The sequence below is a fragment of the Ursus arctos genome, unplaced genomic scaffold (assembly GCF_023065955.2).
Source record: "Ursus arctos isolate Adak ecotype North America unplaced genomic scaffold, UrsArc2.0 scaffold_24, whole genome shotgun sequence".
Lineage (NCBI taxonomy): Eukaryota > Metazoa > Chordata > Mammalia > Carnivora > Ursidae > Ursus > Ursus arctos.
The window spans coordinates 13881357-13897517 of NW_026622919.1; positions in this window are offsets into that span (position 1 = coordinate 13881357).

Sequence of the window (16161 nt, forward strand, 5' to 3'; positions counted from 1 at the left end):
ACTCTGACACGCAAATGAGCCAAGAAGATCAGAGTCTTCCCTTCCCAGAGCGAATACCCATCCCATTCAGGTGACAATGGGCGGCAGAGCTCACATAGTTTCTTGTTGCAAAGAAATTCTTCAGCGTCGATTTCCTGGAGATAATGTAGAGAATGCTAGCAGGTTTCTAACATACTTCAGCTGTTCAGGAAACACTTTACATAATTTCCTGCTCTAGAGAATAGGAGGAGGCCCAGAAAGTTGGAAAGTATTACGCTCTTTCTTTACGGTCTCAAATGCGCTTCGCAAGGACTGCTTCATGACTGGCGCACCCACTCCCTCCTATAAGCTCAGTTCTGGCTCTCGCAGCCCTTTCACTCGGGAATGTTCTTTTTAAGAGGGTGGCGAGAATCCTAGTCACTTGGACTTCCCATAGCATCCTGGCCTGAGCTTTGTAAGGAACTTTACAAATAAGAACTCATTAAGCTTGGAAAGCCCCCGGAGAGGGCTCCCAGCTGTTCCTGAAACGCAGCCAGCTCTGAGGTGGACCGGCCGCCGTTTCTGCCCTGCCCAGCAGGCACAGCAGCAGTGCAAACAGAGGAGAGCGGGGCAAGCTGACTGCCCAAGGTCACTGAAACTGCAAGGAGAGAGCAAGTTAGACACCACGTCATGAACTGCTCTCTCCCTTGCTTTTTCCCACTTCCAGTGGAGTTCAGATACTGGGGTTTCAATTGGGTCATTTAGACTCTTGAGCAAGATTTCAAGTCATTGCAAAAAAAAAAAAAATTAGCAAGTCTGAGATTAATTTTTATCGAGGGGCGCCGGAGTGGCTCAGTCGATTAAGTGTCTCACTCTTGGTTTCGGCTCAGGTCCTGATCTCAGGGTCGTGAGACCGAGCCCCGAGTTGGGCTCTGCACTCAGAGGGGAGTCTGCTTGAGGATTTTCTCTCTCCCTCTGCCCCTCCCCCTGCTTGTGCTCTTTCTCTCTCTCTTTCTCGCAAATAAGTAAATAAATCTTAATTTTTTTTTTTTTAATCTAAAGGAACAGTTCTCAGTCAAGGGCAGTTTTGCCCCCCAAGGGACCATTTGACAGTCTGGAGACGTTCTCGATTGTCACGTCTTGGGGAGAGGGATGCTACTCGCATCTAAGTGGGGAGAGGTCAAGGGTGCTGCTACACGCCCTGTAATGTGCAGAACAGATCCCACAATAAAGAATGATCTGGTCCAAAACGTCAATAGGGCTGAGACTGAAAACCTCTGATCTAAAGTTGCTAAGTGATTCACCGTGGGCTCGTGTCCTCTCTCTCAGCCCTGAATCCTATGTTGGTCACCTTTTAGCCCATTCCAATTAGGATCCAAGCTCCTGGGGGCACTGCGGGTTCCTGGCTCAGCCCTGCTCTAGATGCGTCTGCAGGTGACGACATTCTCCTAAGCTGTGGGGTGTTGGAGACATGCCTCTCGGCACCCCACATGTTCCCTGGGAATCAGATTCATTGCGCCTGTAGTGAGTGGTCTTTCCAAAAGAGGAACCACTTTTTGCATCGTTCCTGGTTGGGTCCCAGAGCTCGGAGGTCCTGTTTTCCCTTCAGGGAAGAGAGTGAGGCATTCCTTTCCTGAATCAGCAGCGAGCTGTTGATTTCCTCCCTCCTCAAGGCCCTACTGCCAGGGAGACCCCAGGCTGTGGCTGTTTGTCCAGCCGCCAGCAGGAGGCAGCCACAGTGCTACTCAGCCAACAGAAAGATACCAGGGAACTTCAGTTCAACCTTTAAGTGAAAACTTTATTTATTTATTTATTTATTTATTTATTTATTTATTTATTTATTTATTTTAAAGATTTTATTTATTTACTTAACAGAGATAGAGACAGCCAGTGAGAGAGGGAACACAAGCAGGGGGAGTGGGAGAGGAAGAAGCAGGCTCATAGGAGAGGAGCCTGATGTGGGGCTCGAACCAAGAACGCTGGGATCACGCCCTGAGCCGAAGGCAGACGCTTAACCGCTGTGCCACCCAGGCGCCCCTAAGTGAAAACTTTAAAAACTGTCTTTTCTGGGGGGAAAAAAACCCCTAGGAAACCCTCACCTCACCCAGGGAGCCCCCTGGACAGCCCCATGCAGCCTCTCCTTGCCCTCTGCCAGCCCCCCTGCCCCTTGGCTTCCTCCTCGAAGCCTTGGTGCCCCCTGGGTGAACCCGGGGTCCAGCACTGGGTGCCGGCCCACCTCACATCCCTGGTAGACATTGAAAAGGAGAAAGTCCCCCCAGAGCTCATCTAATCGGTGCTGTGGATCCCTGAACACTCGCTCTGAAAGCCAGGCAGCCTGTGGCTCCCTGGAGAAGGAGCTCTTTCCCTGGGTGGCTGTCCCGGTGGGTCACCTGCTAGTCATTCATCACGCCAGAAGGGCTCCTAAACGTGACCTGACAACTGTATTCGTTTCCTCGGACTGCTGTAACAAATTGCCACAAGCCAGTGGCTTCAACAGAAATTTATTGTCTCAGTTCTGGAGGCTACAGATCTGAGATCAAGGAGTGGGCGGGTTCCTTCGGAGGCTGGCAGGGAAGTACGTGTCCCAGGCCTCTCTGTCTGGCCCGGAGATGGCCGTCTTCTCCCTGCGTCTCTTCACGTCGGCTTCCCTCTGTGCACTGTCTGCGTCCAGTCGTCCCTTTCTATAAGGACGCCGGTCATATTGGATTAGTGCCCACTCTAATGACCTCCTTTTAACTTGATTGCTTCTGTTAGACCTCATCTCCCAATGAAGTCATGTGCTGAGGTCCTACATGACTTTTCGGAGGAGAAACAATTCAACCCATAACAACAACTAAATGCAGTCCATGATCTGGGATTGGATACTTAACTGAGAAAAAAAAATGACATTAAAGAGATTATTGAGGCAATTAGCAAAATTTGAATAATGACTCTGTTATGTTAGTGTTAAATCTCTGGCTTGGAAGTTGTACTGTGGTTGTATAGAAAAGTCTTCCTGCACTTAGGAGACAATATGGAGGGCATAAAGGAGTATGCATCTCACACCCTAAAGTAATTCAGAGGAAAAAATGTTAAAATTATAAATATATATAGGGGCGCCTGGCCGGCTCTGTCGGAGAGCATGCAACTCTCGATTTCAGGGTTGTGAGTTCGAGCCCCATGTTGGGTGTAGAGATGACTTAAAAACACTTTTTAAATCTTTAAAAAATTATAAATATAAACATATAAATTGATGTGAAATGTTGGGGTTTGGAAGCCAATGGTCAAGAAAGAATTCTTGGGACGTCTTTGGTGCAAAGGGTGGTTTTATTAAAGCACAGGGGCAGGACCCATGGACAGAAAGAGCCCATTATGTACTTTCAAGTTGGGAGGAGGTTAGGGATAGCAGAAGTCTCTAAGGAATTTGGAAGCAAGGTTTCCAGGGCTTTGAGGGGCTAGCTGTTGTTGGGAAAAGGTCATTCACTACCGTCTAGTAAAACCTTGTCATGAGCCCCTTCACATGTATATCAGTGCGCCATATGCTCGGGGGATGACTGCCAACATATATCCTGGGGGGGAGTAGAGATAAAGGAAGTTTCCAAAGGGATTTTTACAGGATCCCTGGAGGTTGGGCTCATGTCAAGCTAACGTTGCCTTGTGCCGCTAGCAAAGTACTAACATTGAGGCAGCTGAGTCTCAAGGACCTGTCAATGGGCTGCAAAAGAAATTTATTTTTTTCTACATTTCTTTTGCCTTTGGTCTCCACATCTTAAGATATACATTCATATATAGCATATATATGAACAGATATACTATATGTGTTTGTATAGCATAGAAGATTACGTATATGTATATAAACGATATACACACGTATGAAGAGAGAACGTGCACCACTGTGGCAAAATGGTCTTTGTATTCTTCTTCTAAATTTAGAATGAATTCAAGATTAAAAATTGAAAAAGACCCCAAACCAGCACTTGTGTGGTTTGACATTGTGAAGAGTGTGGTTGACATTCTTCACAGCGGGTAGGTCCTTTTCTTCTCTCCAGTTTGTTCCTAGCTCTCTGCAGGTAGAATTTTAGGAGGACAACATTTATTCACAACCAGGAAGCTCATAGTTTCGCTTCTGAGAAATGACTTCTTGGCACCCTGGTTTTACCGTTTTGTTGGGAGGCACTGATGGAGTGCCCCATGCACAGAACGGCCCCCCGCACAGGGCGGCCTTGCTGGGAGGCAGAAGCATGTGCCTGGGGAGAATGGTTGCCACCCACACGCTGGGCTCCTGACCCATCAGGACCAGCTTCCCATGCTGGGGCATGACAGGCATTCGCGGAGTCGGTATGTACTCTGCCCACCTCGAGGTGACAGCGGCCTGCACTGCAGGCCTTCGGGCTTTCATGGGGCAGTGGGCAGTGGGGAGGTGAGCTCAATGCCTCAAATCCTTGGGTCACCTTCTCAGAGGTGGTGGTCCTCCTGGGGTAGCCCCTGCCGGCTTCCTTCGTTCTGTAATCTGAGCTAAGCGGGTCTGGGAAGTCACAAGGGGCCGCTGTCAGTGGGTGAACACCCTGACCGATTCAGGAACATATATTTGCAAGGCAGCTTTGGGGTGAGCCCAAGTGGCACACGTGGTTTCCCTTAGGGAAAGGCCTCTGAGAGCTACCAAAGCCGGTGTGGCCCCTTGCCGCCCGCCCCCCCCCCCCCGCCCCCCTGCAGAGCCTCTGGGGCTTCGCCTTCCTGGCAAACTCCAGACAGGGGTGCCCGTCTGAGGTTGAGTCTGGGTCCCTCTGCTCCCCTCTTCTGGCCTCTTGGATCAGAGATGCTGCAGGCCAGGGTGTGGCATGGAGGCAGGGCAGTGGGAGGGGGTGGGGGGGTGTATCAACCAGGATGCAGGAAGTAGAGTCAGTCTCTCTAGATGGATCTGGAAAAACAAGAATGTGAAACCAATTTACCTTTAGAAGGTCAAGTGAAGCCAGTGACATTGAGAAGGGCAGGTCCCCTTTCTCCTCCCTCTCTTCCTAATAGAGAATATAATCTGGAGAACATAGCAGTAGCTTCCAACTTGAGCCTTGCTGCTTCCTCTCCCGTGTCCCCCACCCCCAACACTGTCCACACAGCAGTCAGAGGGGCTTGGTTTTGGCAAACTTTGCTCACCTTACAACTTCTCCTAGATTCCTCCTTTTTAAATTTTTTTAAAGATTTTTTAATCTGTTTATTTGAGACACAGAGCGAGAGAGAGAGAGCACAACCTGGAGGAGGGGCAGAGGGAGAGGGAGAAGCAGGCTTCCCACTGAGCAGAGAGCCTGATGTGGGACTTGATGCCGGGACTCTGGGATCATGACCTGAGCCAAAGGCAGATGCCTAACTGACTGAGCCACCCAGGCACCCCGGAAAAAGCATTGTTTATAGGCCAAACTTAAACATCTCAGTGGCTTAACACAAAAAAGCTTAGTTCTTGCTCATACCACATTCTGACGCAGGTTGGAGAGAGCGTGTGTGTGTGTGTGTGTGTGTGTGTGTGTGTGTACGTGTGTGTGCGCGCATGTGTGTAGGGGAGTTCTGCTCCACATTCTCATGGAGGGAATTAGTCTTCTTGCATCCATTGTCTTCATCATTTTCGAGAGGTTTCTGCATCTGATGGAGCAAACAGGGAAGAGAGAAAGAGCATGGGTGACCACAGGTAGGTTCTTACAGACCAGGCCTGGCAGTCCCATCCATCACGTCTGCCCGCGTTTCACCGGCCAGAACTCCACGACAGGGTCTCATCTCACTTCCCAGGTGTGTCCAGGACGGAGAGGAGAACACAGACATTTGCATGTACAGCGTTTTACTTTGCACTCACCCCAGTACCTACCACAGTACCAGGCAAATGATATACTCAAAATAATCATTCACACACACACACACACACACACACACACACACACACACACACTGCTGCCAAATGAAAACTCAGGAAGGGCCATTTTTGTCAATCATTTGGGGACTAATGAAGAGAAGGCACGTATTCCTCATGCAGTCAGCCCCGCGAGGGAGGAATTCCCAACACTGGCAAATGGGAGGGTGTCTGGCGTCTGGGGCAGGGGCTGGAAGTGACAGCCTGGGGCCCCTGCTGGGCCACCTACTTGCCGTGATCTTGGGTAGGTTACTCACACTCTTTGGAACTCACTATGTTCCCCTGTTAACACGGCCAGCGGCCAGCGGTCCCCAGCTCGGTCCCCAGCTCGGGGGGGCTGCTGGGAGGGCCCCAGGGCCTACTGTAGGTGGGGGGACGGGAGGAGTGTGGAGCGCCCAGTGAGTGCTCAGTGGAGATGGGCCATTATCACCTCGCCAGGCCGTCTTTGCCTGTGGGGACTGCCGCAGGCTCTCAGGGCCCAAAAGCCTGAATTCCGACGCAGACAAGTTTGCAAAAGGTCTCTGTCCTTTTAATCATTTTATTTTCCTTATTTGCAAGCCCACTTGCCCTTGTCCGAACACTTATTCTGGGCCCCAGTTTCCCGGCAGTGGGTCATCTTGCCCACTCTCTCCTTGGTCCTCTTCTCAGACTCTTTCCTGTTACCATTCCACCCTCCCCCCACGCCTTGGTAAATCGAACTAAATGCCCAATCAGGCCTCGATTCAACCCATCGCGCCCAGACCCCATTGGCTCTGTCCTAGCTCTCAATTAAAGGGGCTGCATTCGCTCCTCATCCCATCAGAGGGCTCGAGCCTCCCGCCCAGCCCACCAGGGCCCTCCGCCGTCCCGCACCCCACGCACCACGCTCCACGCACCACGCACCGAAACCGGCCTCCGTGGCCAAGCCCTTGAGCTCTGAGCTTTGCAAGTTTCAACAGGAAAAAATAAGCCCGTCTCCCTGCCGCCTGAACACTTAAAACCCCGATGCGCACAGGATGTTTCTCGAGCTTTGGACAGGTAACCCACCCCAGCGTTCCAGATCGGGGTGTCACAGCGATACGGACCCACCCACACTGGGCCACGTATCACCACGTTCCTCTAAATGGACTCAAGGCCCAGGACTTCTAAAGATGCGCTGTGAGTTGACATTGAATTCTTTTGGTTTTACACAGGAAGTGAGGGGGGAAAACGCTGTTCTCGTAATGGTCTAAAATCAGAGAAAATAGAAGTTATTGGTTAAAAAAATGTATTTCTTTTTCTCATGGTGGGTTCATATTTTGCATGTGGAAACTGAGTGCAGGGCGTGGGGTTTGCTGTGTAACAACACGGGAGGTACTGAGTTGTGCGTGTCACTGCGGAGGGAGGCATCTGTGTAACGCCGCGGGCTTGCTCCTAACTGGAAAAACCACCACGGGGAGGCAGTAGAGCTCAGTGGTTAAAAGTGTGGGCTCTCAAAGCTGACAGATGGGAGTTTGAAATCTGATTCTAGTTCTTAATAGCTGTGTGACCTCCCGAAAGTTACTTAACTGCTCTGTGCCTCACGTTCTAACACGGCAAAATGGGATGAAAGTACACTCTAACCGCTAAGGGTGTTCTAAGGGTGAATGAGCTAACCAGCTCAACGAGTAAGCTCGCAACTAGTTTAAAAAGCAGGAGTTTAAGGCAGGGGCAAAAAAATTCAGAGAGGAAGATGCATAGAGAGGTGTTTTTTGGGGTTTGTTTTTGAGAGTGCAATATTTTTTAAGGCTGTGCAACATGCTTTAACCCCCAAATCTTGAAACAGTTTCTCAAAGAGCCTGTCCCCAGTCCTCACCGACAGTCGCATCCCTTTCTGGTCATGAAGCAGATTTCAAGATTTGCGTCGGAGACGCCATGACCCTCCCCAATGTTACTCTTCTAGCTTTCTTGTCGTGTAAAGGATGTATGATTTGTTCCATTTCACTCTTGAGTGGGATCAGCATTCTTTTAGCCCGGGTTGAGTGTACACACACACACACACACACACAGAAATAATTTCTATAATTGGTACATGTAATGTAGTTATTATATAATATGTAATACATTATAATTATGTCTCAGTTTTATCTTTTTTATTTAGGATTTCACAAAGGTGGGGAAGGCTACTTTTTCTGCTTTTTGTTGTTGTTGTTGTTCAAGATTTCAGAAAAAGAGCTTAAAGAGAAGCTTTCGATTTTGTGTGCTGACGACACTGAGCAGTGTCCAAGTGGGGCGGGGCGGGGGGGGGGCGGGTAGTTAGATCGTGGCTGGTAATTAGGTGGGTGATTGATAAAATGTGGGGAGAAGGCGAAGGTTAATTGGTGTGGTGGGATCTGGGTGATCAGATGAGAGGCATTAAGGCTTAATTACCCGGTTGGACCCTGGCTCCATCCGCAGCAGGCTGGTTTAGAGGAGTGGATGAGATGTCGATGGACTCCCAGATCCCTCGCTTGTGAAAGGTATTGGAGAAAGCAAGTGAAAGGCTATTTCTCTCCCCCAGTAGCCTGAGTAGATCAAGGTTGAGCTTGAATCCTGGCAGCTTCTGCGCTGCTTAGCAGGAGTTATTTAGGCCTGGAGAGATTCCGGATGAGAGCTAATATTCTGAATAGTGAACATTCACTAAGCACTTCTTCTGTGCCAGGTGCTGTGCTAAGTACACCCATTATATACTCGAACCTCTCAGGAAAGCCTCATCACACTCTGTGAGGGGGGTCGTGTCCATGTCTACAGATGAGAAAACGAAGGCCCAGGGAGGTCACGTGATTTGTCTGCTTCTCTAGTTTCATCTTCTCCAAAGGACCAAGGGAGGTGGTGTCCCAGAGCCCACACTCTTGGGCTCTGCAGGCCTGGCTGCTGGTCAGGGCTCTGCAGTGGACGAGCGTGCCCACCAGTGAATGCCCAGGAGGGCGCCGGGCAAGAGCAAGCTGGTGGCATTCGGGGAAGAAGCAGTGTCCTTTCTTGAGTGTGGGGACAGCTACAGGGAGGCCGGGCCGGGAAGCTGAGAGGAACCAGCGGGGATGCTGGGCCTCCGAGCTCTCCCCAGAATGAATCAGCACTCTTCGGGCGGCTGCTGATTTTTGAAGAGGAAAGATCTAATGCTGGGCAGAGAAAGGGCCAGAGCTGACAGTTTTAAAAGCTGCTTCCCTGATGTGCGTCCTTTCAACCCAACACTGTTTTTTGAGGCTTTTAAATGAGTGTGGGAAGGAAAACAGTAGATACCACAAACCGTCCCCTGACATGCATTACCTCTCTCAATTCCCTCAAACACCTGGGAGGCAGGGGCAAGGATGCCACCTCTACGGAGAAAGAAATGGAGTCTCAGAGAGGTTAAGGAAGCTGCCTAGAGTCACACAGCCACCAAATAGCAAAACTGGAAAGTGAACTGTCCTCTGTTGCCTGCCTGATACTGTCAGGGATGGGACTGATGGCCAGGGCACAAAGCCTGCAAGAAAAAGTCCTTTTTTCCCCGTGAAGACATTTAGTATCCAATAGAAGAGATAAGACTGATACCCAAATGACCAGTGGGAATGGCAGACATCGATCAAGAGCTTTCTGGAGCTGACTCTGTTTTTCATTCAGTGACTCTCACTGGCTAACCATGGCCCTCTGAGGAAGGAATCCTCGTTCCCATTTTACAGGTGGGGAAACTGGGTCTCGGAGAAGTTAAGAAAGTTGCTCGAGATCCCCCAGCAATCCGCTGTCCCTTCCCAGGCAAGGGAGGCACCATGAGAAGAACCAACAATCCGTGTGGGTGGAGGTGGTTACGTTTGGTGTGTGTGCAGCTCCAGCCTCATTCCGGGCCTGAAATGAGTCATCTGCACGTCACAGAACCAGCCCCTCTGGGCCCACGGCTGTTTTGTACATTAGGCAGAGCTGGGCCCAGATAATGTGGTTCTAAGCAGAGGAGAGGGCCTCCTTCCAACCACATCCTTTCTGCAGGCCCTTGGGAGCTAGCCAGGCCCGGTGACCCGTGGAAGAGGTGATGCTGTGCCCTGGTGTCCAAGCAGCATGGCTTGGCCAAGTCTGCTGGGCCTCCTCCAGCTCAGAAACCCGTTGGCTTTTACCCGTCAATGTGAACCAGATGTGGGCATCTCTACTCTGCAGGGCAGAGGCCACTCCCGGAGGCCCCTGGCCACCCGCACCCCCTCCCAGGCCCTCAGCGCTGGGGGAGGGGGCTCACTGGAAGCAGCAGTTGGTGGCCTAGCCCCCTTTCCTCCCTCCTGCTCCCTGCACCCCCACACCCCATTCGTCATGGCACCCCATGCATCCTCCCTCCCCACCAACAGGAAATGACACTGGACAGATCTCAAAAGTCCATATGTCTTGGACAGTCTCTCTAGGAATTTTCTGGGCCTCCAGTTTGCTCTATGTGTCATGTCCTTTCCACTCAGCATTAAAAAAAAAAAAATAGGGAAAGGGAAAATAAGAGTGAGCGTCCTTCTACTCCCCAGTGCTCCCTTACCTTCTCCTGATCTTGGCAAGAAATGTCATGTCTGCATGCACTTGCGGATTCCGGGGGGCTGTCATCTGTTTCTCTCATTACCGATTTTGATAATTATCCCCAGTTTGGCCAGTGGGAGCCCACTCAAGCTAATTGCTGTGTCCTTTTGCCAGGCCTGTCATTCTTTGAGCTTTCTAGCACAAGATGTTCTAGGCTTATATCACACTTTTCCTGTTCCAGCCCTGGGAAATCCGTCATTTCTCCAAGGACCCTGGTTCATTTTAGTGCAAATGGTGTTTAGAAGTCAAGATCTCGGTGCTGGGTGTGCTCACTGCTACCAGGGTGAGGCCTCCCTGTCCCTTTCAGGGGAGAAAATGAGGGAATGTAGGTGTGTATACACATCCAGACAGAGCACATACACTATGACGTCCATACAAACACAACGGGTTATATTGATGTCTACTTATTATTTAAACGAATTATGGTAAAATACCCAGAACATAAAATTTACCATCTTAACCATTTTCAGTTGTACATGTCAGTGGCATTACGAATACTCACTTCTACAACCCCCATCCCCATCCGTTCCCATACCTCTTCATCTTGCAACACCGAAACTCTATCTATTAAATACTCATCTCTGTAATTACTTTTATATCTCTGTATACTGAAAGAGTTCACGCCAGTATGAGTTCACATCAATGTGTCTGACTCCTGTCCAACACCACAGGTTTTGTCCCAACCTTCTCCCTTTGCATATTTATAACTCTGTTCTTGGACGGTGAGGCTTTCCCCTCCCCGCGTGGGCTCTGACTCCCCACTCCAGGCTGTATCCTGCATGGACAGTCTTCCTACCCTTCTCAGTCTCTGAATCTTATGTCAGGCCACCCACATTCTGTGTGGGTACCCATTCTGGGTCACCATGGCTCCCCGCCCCCTTCCACTGTGGACACCTACCTAGCTCTCTCTAACCTAAGTTTTAGGATTGAATTGTTTCAGAAAGGCAGAAGGGGAAAGGGATATGAAGAAGAGCTATTAGTCCCATCCTTTTAAAGATTTATTTATTTATTTATTTATTTATTTATTTATTTATTTGAGAGAGAGCGAGAGAGAGCACGCAAGCAGCGGGGACGGGGCAGAGAGAGGAGAGAGAGAATCCCAGGCAGGCTCCATGCCCAGTGTGGAACCCAAGACGGGACTTGATCTCATGAACCTGAGATCATGACCTGAGCCGAAATCAAGAGTCGTATGCTCAACCGACTGAGCCACCCAGGCGCCCCAACCCCATGATTTTTCAACTAAATGACGTAGACTTTATTCAGGTTTTCACCAGCTCTTTTACCACTGGCATTTTTCCATCGAGGGATCCAATCCAGGACACCAAGTTTCACTGAGTTGTCCAGTCTCTTCCAACCTGTGACAGTTTCTGAGTCTATCCTTGTGTTTCTTTATCTCGATACTTTTGAAGAGTATACTCCGATATTTTGTGTAATGTTCCTCAGTTTGAGCTCGTCTGATGTTTTCTCATGATTAGACCGGGGATATAGTTTTGGGGAGGAATACCAAAGAGATGACGTGCCCTTTCCATTATATCATATGAAGGGGTGCATGATGCCAACATGTGTTGGTTACCTTCTAAAGACGGAGAAACTGAGTTTCCAAAGCTGTCATCTGCCTGAAGTGACACGGCCAGCAGATGATCGAGGGGGGATTAGAAGCTGGGCTGAGCGTTGCGCTGATTCCCTGAGTTTGAGAGGAAGGAGCGGCCAGTGAAGGAGATGACAAGAGGCCCCTGGTGGTCAAGTCAAGGGTAGGAGGTGGGGAGACTTTACATCCATATTAGGTCCTCAGGCCAGGGCTGTTCACCACCCGTGGCCTCTGCCCCAGGACCCTGTCCAGTCTTGTCTTAAATTCCCTCTGTCTTGTGCAAGCAGCCATGAGGGCTCCTCTTTAAATAGATCTGGCAAGACCATCTTTTGTCCATTAGATGAGATTGTCTGGTGTTTGTGCCTCTAGCGCTGGGGTGAAAATAGTCTGGTAATTAAAAAAAGATGCATTTTTCATGAGGGTTCAAGTTATACGAGAAGCCGATAACCAAAGCAGCTAGCAGTCATGTGGTCATCTTTCCCCCCCAACCCCCCTTCGGAGTTCCTGCCTGCTCTTTGGGCCTCTCCCGGTGGTTTGCTTACAGAAGAGGCGGTCGAAGGGAATTCGCTTGTGGATGTCAGTGACACTGGCTTTCCTTTGCCTGCTCTTGAGCTCTTGGCCTAGCAGTTTTCAACAAAATCACTGCCTCAGAAACTCCGAAACAGCCTGACGTTTCAGAGTGGATGTTCCAAACATGTCCTCCGGGCAGTGGTCAACCAGCATATGTGTTTTGTTTGGCCCTCACTTAATTAAAAAAGTTTAAAATGAGTTCACAACATGAAAAAATCAGGAGCTCATCATAAAAGCCCAGATGTTGGCCTCTCTCGAAACATCAGATGTGGCAATAGATGGTCCACATCCCCACATGGCAGCAAGTGGCCAGGGCTGAGTAGTGGCCGCCCCTTTCAAATGTGGCACACGTGCTCCCGTTCCCTCTCTTCCTTGCTGTTCCCTACGTTACCAACCCCATTCGTTTGTATTGTCTGCCTGGCCTCGCAAGACATCTGAGTCCGCAATCCTGTGTTAGGTTCTTGCAGTTCATTCATTCACTCTATACTTCCTGAGCCCCTGACCCAGGCCACATTCTCTCCTGGGCTCCAAGATCAACAGCATATACACTGGTGATTCTAGAACTGTATGGAAAGTCCCTGATAAGATAAATCCTGTTGATATGGGAACATTGAAGTGGGGCCGCGAGGTCAGCCTGGAGGGAGTCAGGGGAGGCATCCTGCAGCAGACACAGATCCTTGAAGTCACCGTCTAAATTCAAGTGAGGTTTATAGGGGAAAGCTGCTTTCTTTACTCTGGGACCCCTGACCCCTGGCTGAGCCATCTGCCTGTCTGGACTTGTCCTATGGTTGGCTTTTCATGGCTTCATCTCTTTGCTAATTTTTAGTCTCTCTCCAGCAGCTTCTCCTGTTCTGTGTTTATCTTGGGACCCACGGCAGCCGTGAGAAGTTCCAGAGAGTGTGAGTGGGACAAGTGCAGGACACCCAGCTGTGGTGTGAGATGACATTGGGGCTAGAATGGCCTATTGTGTGAGCGATTAGGCTCCATGCTTTGGAGTTTATTTATGTATTAAGAGGTTTCATGAGGGGCGCCTGGGTGGCGCAGTCGTTGGGTGTCTGCCTTTGGCTCGGGCGTGATCCCGGCATTCTGGGATCGAGCCCCACATCAGGCTCCTCCACTGGGAGCCTGTTTCTTCCTCTCCCACTCCCCCTGCTTGTGTTCCCTCTCTCGCTGGCTGTCTCTGTCAAACAAATAAATAAATAATCTTTAAAAAAAAATGAAAAAAAAAAGAGGTTTCATGAGGCAGGGAAGGGGCAGAAGACTTGGAGTCAGATTTGGTTGAAGTCCTGGTTTTGCCACTTAACCTGCTACGTGATCGTGTGTAGTTAACGCTCTCTAGGTGCCTGTTTGCTCCTCTTTCAGATGGGGGCAATGGTTTTTATTCACAAGGTTGCTGTCACTGTCTTGTGTAATGTACATCAAGTTCCACGACTTTGGTTTGGAACATGGTCCTCAGCAAACAGACAACATTTTTTTTTTCAAAGATTTTATTTTATTTATTTGACAGAGAGAGACAGCCAGCGAGAGAGGGAACACAAGCAGGGGGAGTGGGAGAGGAAGAAGCAGGCTCATAGTGGAGGAGCCCAATGCGGGGCTCGATCCCAGGAGTCTGGGATCACGCCCTGAGCCAAAGTCAGACGCTTAACGACTGAGCCACCCAGGCGCCCCCAGACAACATTAAAAAAAAAAAAATTACTCTTTTTTGTTTGTTTTTTGTTTTGTTGGTATATAGTTATATGAAATTTTATCACATGTGCCGATTCAAGTAACATCACCACAATCTGGGTACAGAACTGTTCAACCACTAGTAAGAAATTCCTTTGTGTTACCCCTTCCTAGACACACCCTCTCCCAACCCTAACCCCTGGCAACTCCCGATCGATTGTCTGACATTGTATTTCTGTCACTTCAAAAATCAAACAGTATGCAACCTTTCTTTTCTTTTTTTTGCAATCAACACATATTACTATTATTATCGAAAAAAAGAGCTATTTTAAAAATGTGTACCAATACCAGCCAAAACGGAGCAAAAACAGCTTTATGGGCAGAGTCTAATCTTTTTTCTCCCCCCCCCGGCTTTATAGAAGTACAATTAACAAATAAAAAATTGTATGTATTAAGGCCTACAGTGTGATGAGTCGATACACGTGTACACTGTGAAATAAGCACACCCCAAGTGAACATATCCCTCACCTCCATGTAACCTTTTGAGATTGGCCTTTTTCACTCAGCAGAAAGCCCTGAATCCGCTCAAGTTGTTCCAAGTAGCAATAGTTCATTCCTTCTTATTGCTGGGTAATATTTCTTAGTATGGATATGCCACAATTTGTCTTGTCATTGACCTGTTGAAGAACATTGGACTTGCTTCCACTTTCTGACTTGTGGTGGTGAATTTTATATGTCAACTTAATTGGGCCACTGGTTGCCCAGATATTTGGTCAAATGTTATCCTGGATTTTCCTGAGGGTTTTTCTGGATGAATGTAAAGTTTATTTATTGATTTATTTTTAAATAACCTCTACACCAAACGTGGGGCTCGAACTCATGACCCCAAGATCAAGAGTCGCATGTTTTTCTGAGTCAGCCAGTCAGGTGCCCCATGAGTTAACATTTAGATCAATCGACTGGGGGCCCCTGGGTGGTGTGGTCGGTTGGGTGTCGTAGCTGTTGGCTTCGGCTCAGGTCGTGATCTCAGGCTTGTGGGATTGAGCCCCGTGTCAGGGTCCACACTCAGTGGGGAGTCTGCTTGAGACTCTCTCTCCCTCTCCCTCTGCCCCTCTGGTTTGTGCTCTCTCTCTCTCAATAAATAAATAAATCTTAATCAATCAATAAATCAACTGAGTAAAGCAGATTGCCCTCCCTAATGAGGGTGGGCCTCATCCAAGCAGCTCAAGGCCTGAATAGAACAAGAAGGCTGACCCTACCCCAAATAAGGGAGAATTTCTCTTGACTGCCTTGAGGTGGGAAATCAGTCTTTTCCATCCTTCAGACTCAAACTGAAACACCGCCTCTTTCTGGGTTTCAGGACTTTGGACTCAGACTGGAATTACACTTTTGGTTCTCTTCAGTCTCCAGCCTAGGGACTGCAGATTTTAGGACTTGTCAGCCTCCATAATCACGTGAGTCAATTCCTTATAATTAATATATATTTATATATCTCCTATTGGTTCTGTCTCTCTGGAGAACCCTAACATGTGACTATTATAAATAAAGCTGCAATAAATATTGTTGTACAGGGTTTTGAATAAATACAGGTTTTCATTTTTCTGGGATCAATACCCAGGAGTGCAATTGCTCGGTCTTGTAGTAAGTGTATGTATAAGAAACTGCCAAATTGTTTTCTAGAATGACTGTGACACTTTACACTCCTACTGTTCATCGTTTTGGTGATTTTACTATATTGGTTAAATTAGTTGACTTTGAAATGGGCTGACATCTTGAAGGCTGGTCACACAGGGATTTTTGCCCACTTAAATTCTTTTTTCTTTTAAAAATTTATTTATTTATTTATTTATTTGTTTATTTATTTATCTCAGGGGTGGGGGAGAGCATGCACGCACAAGCGTGAGGAGGGAGGGGCAGAGGCAGAGGGAGAGAATCCCAAGCAGACTCCGTGCTGAGAATGGAGCCTGACATGGGGATCGGTCTCATGATCCTGCGATCGTGACCTGAGCCA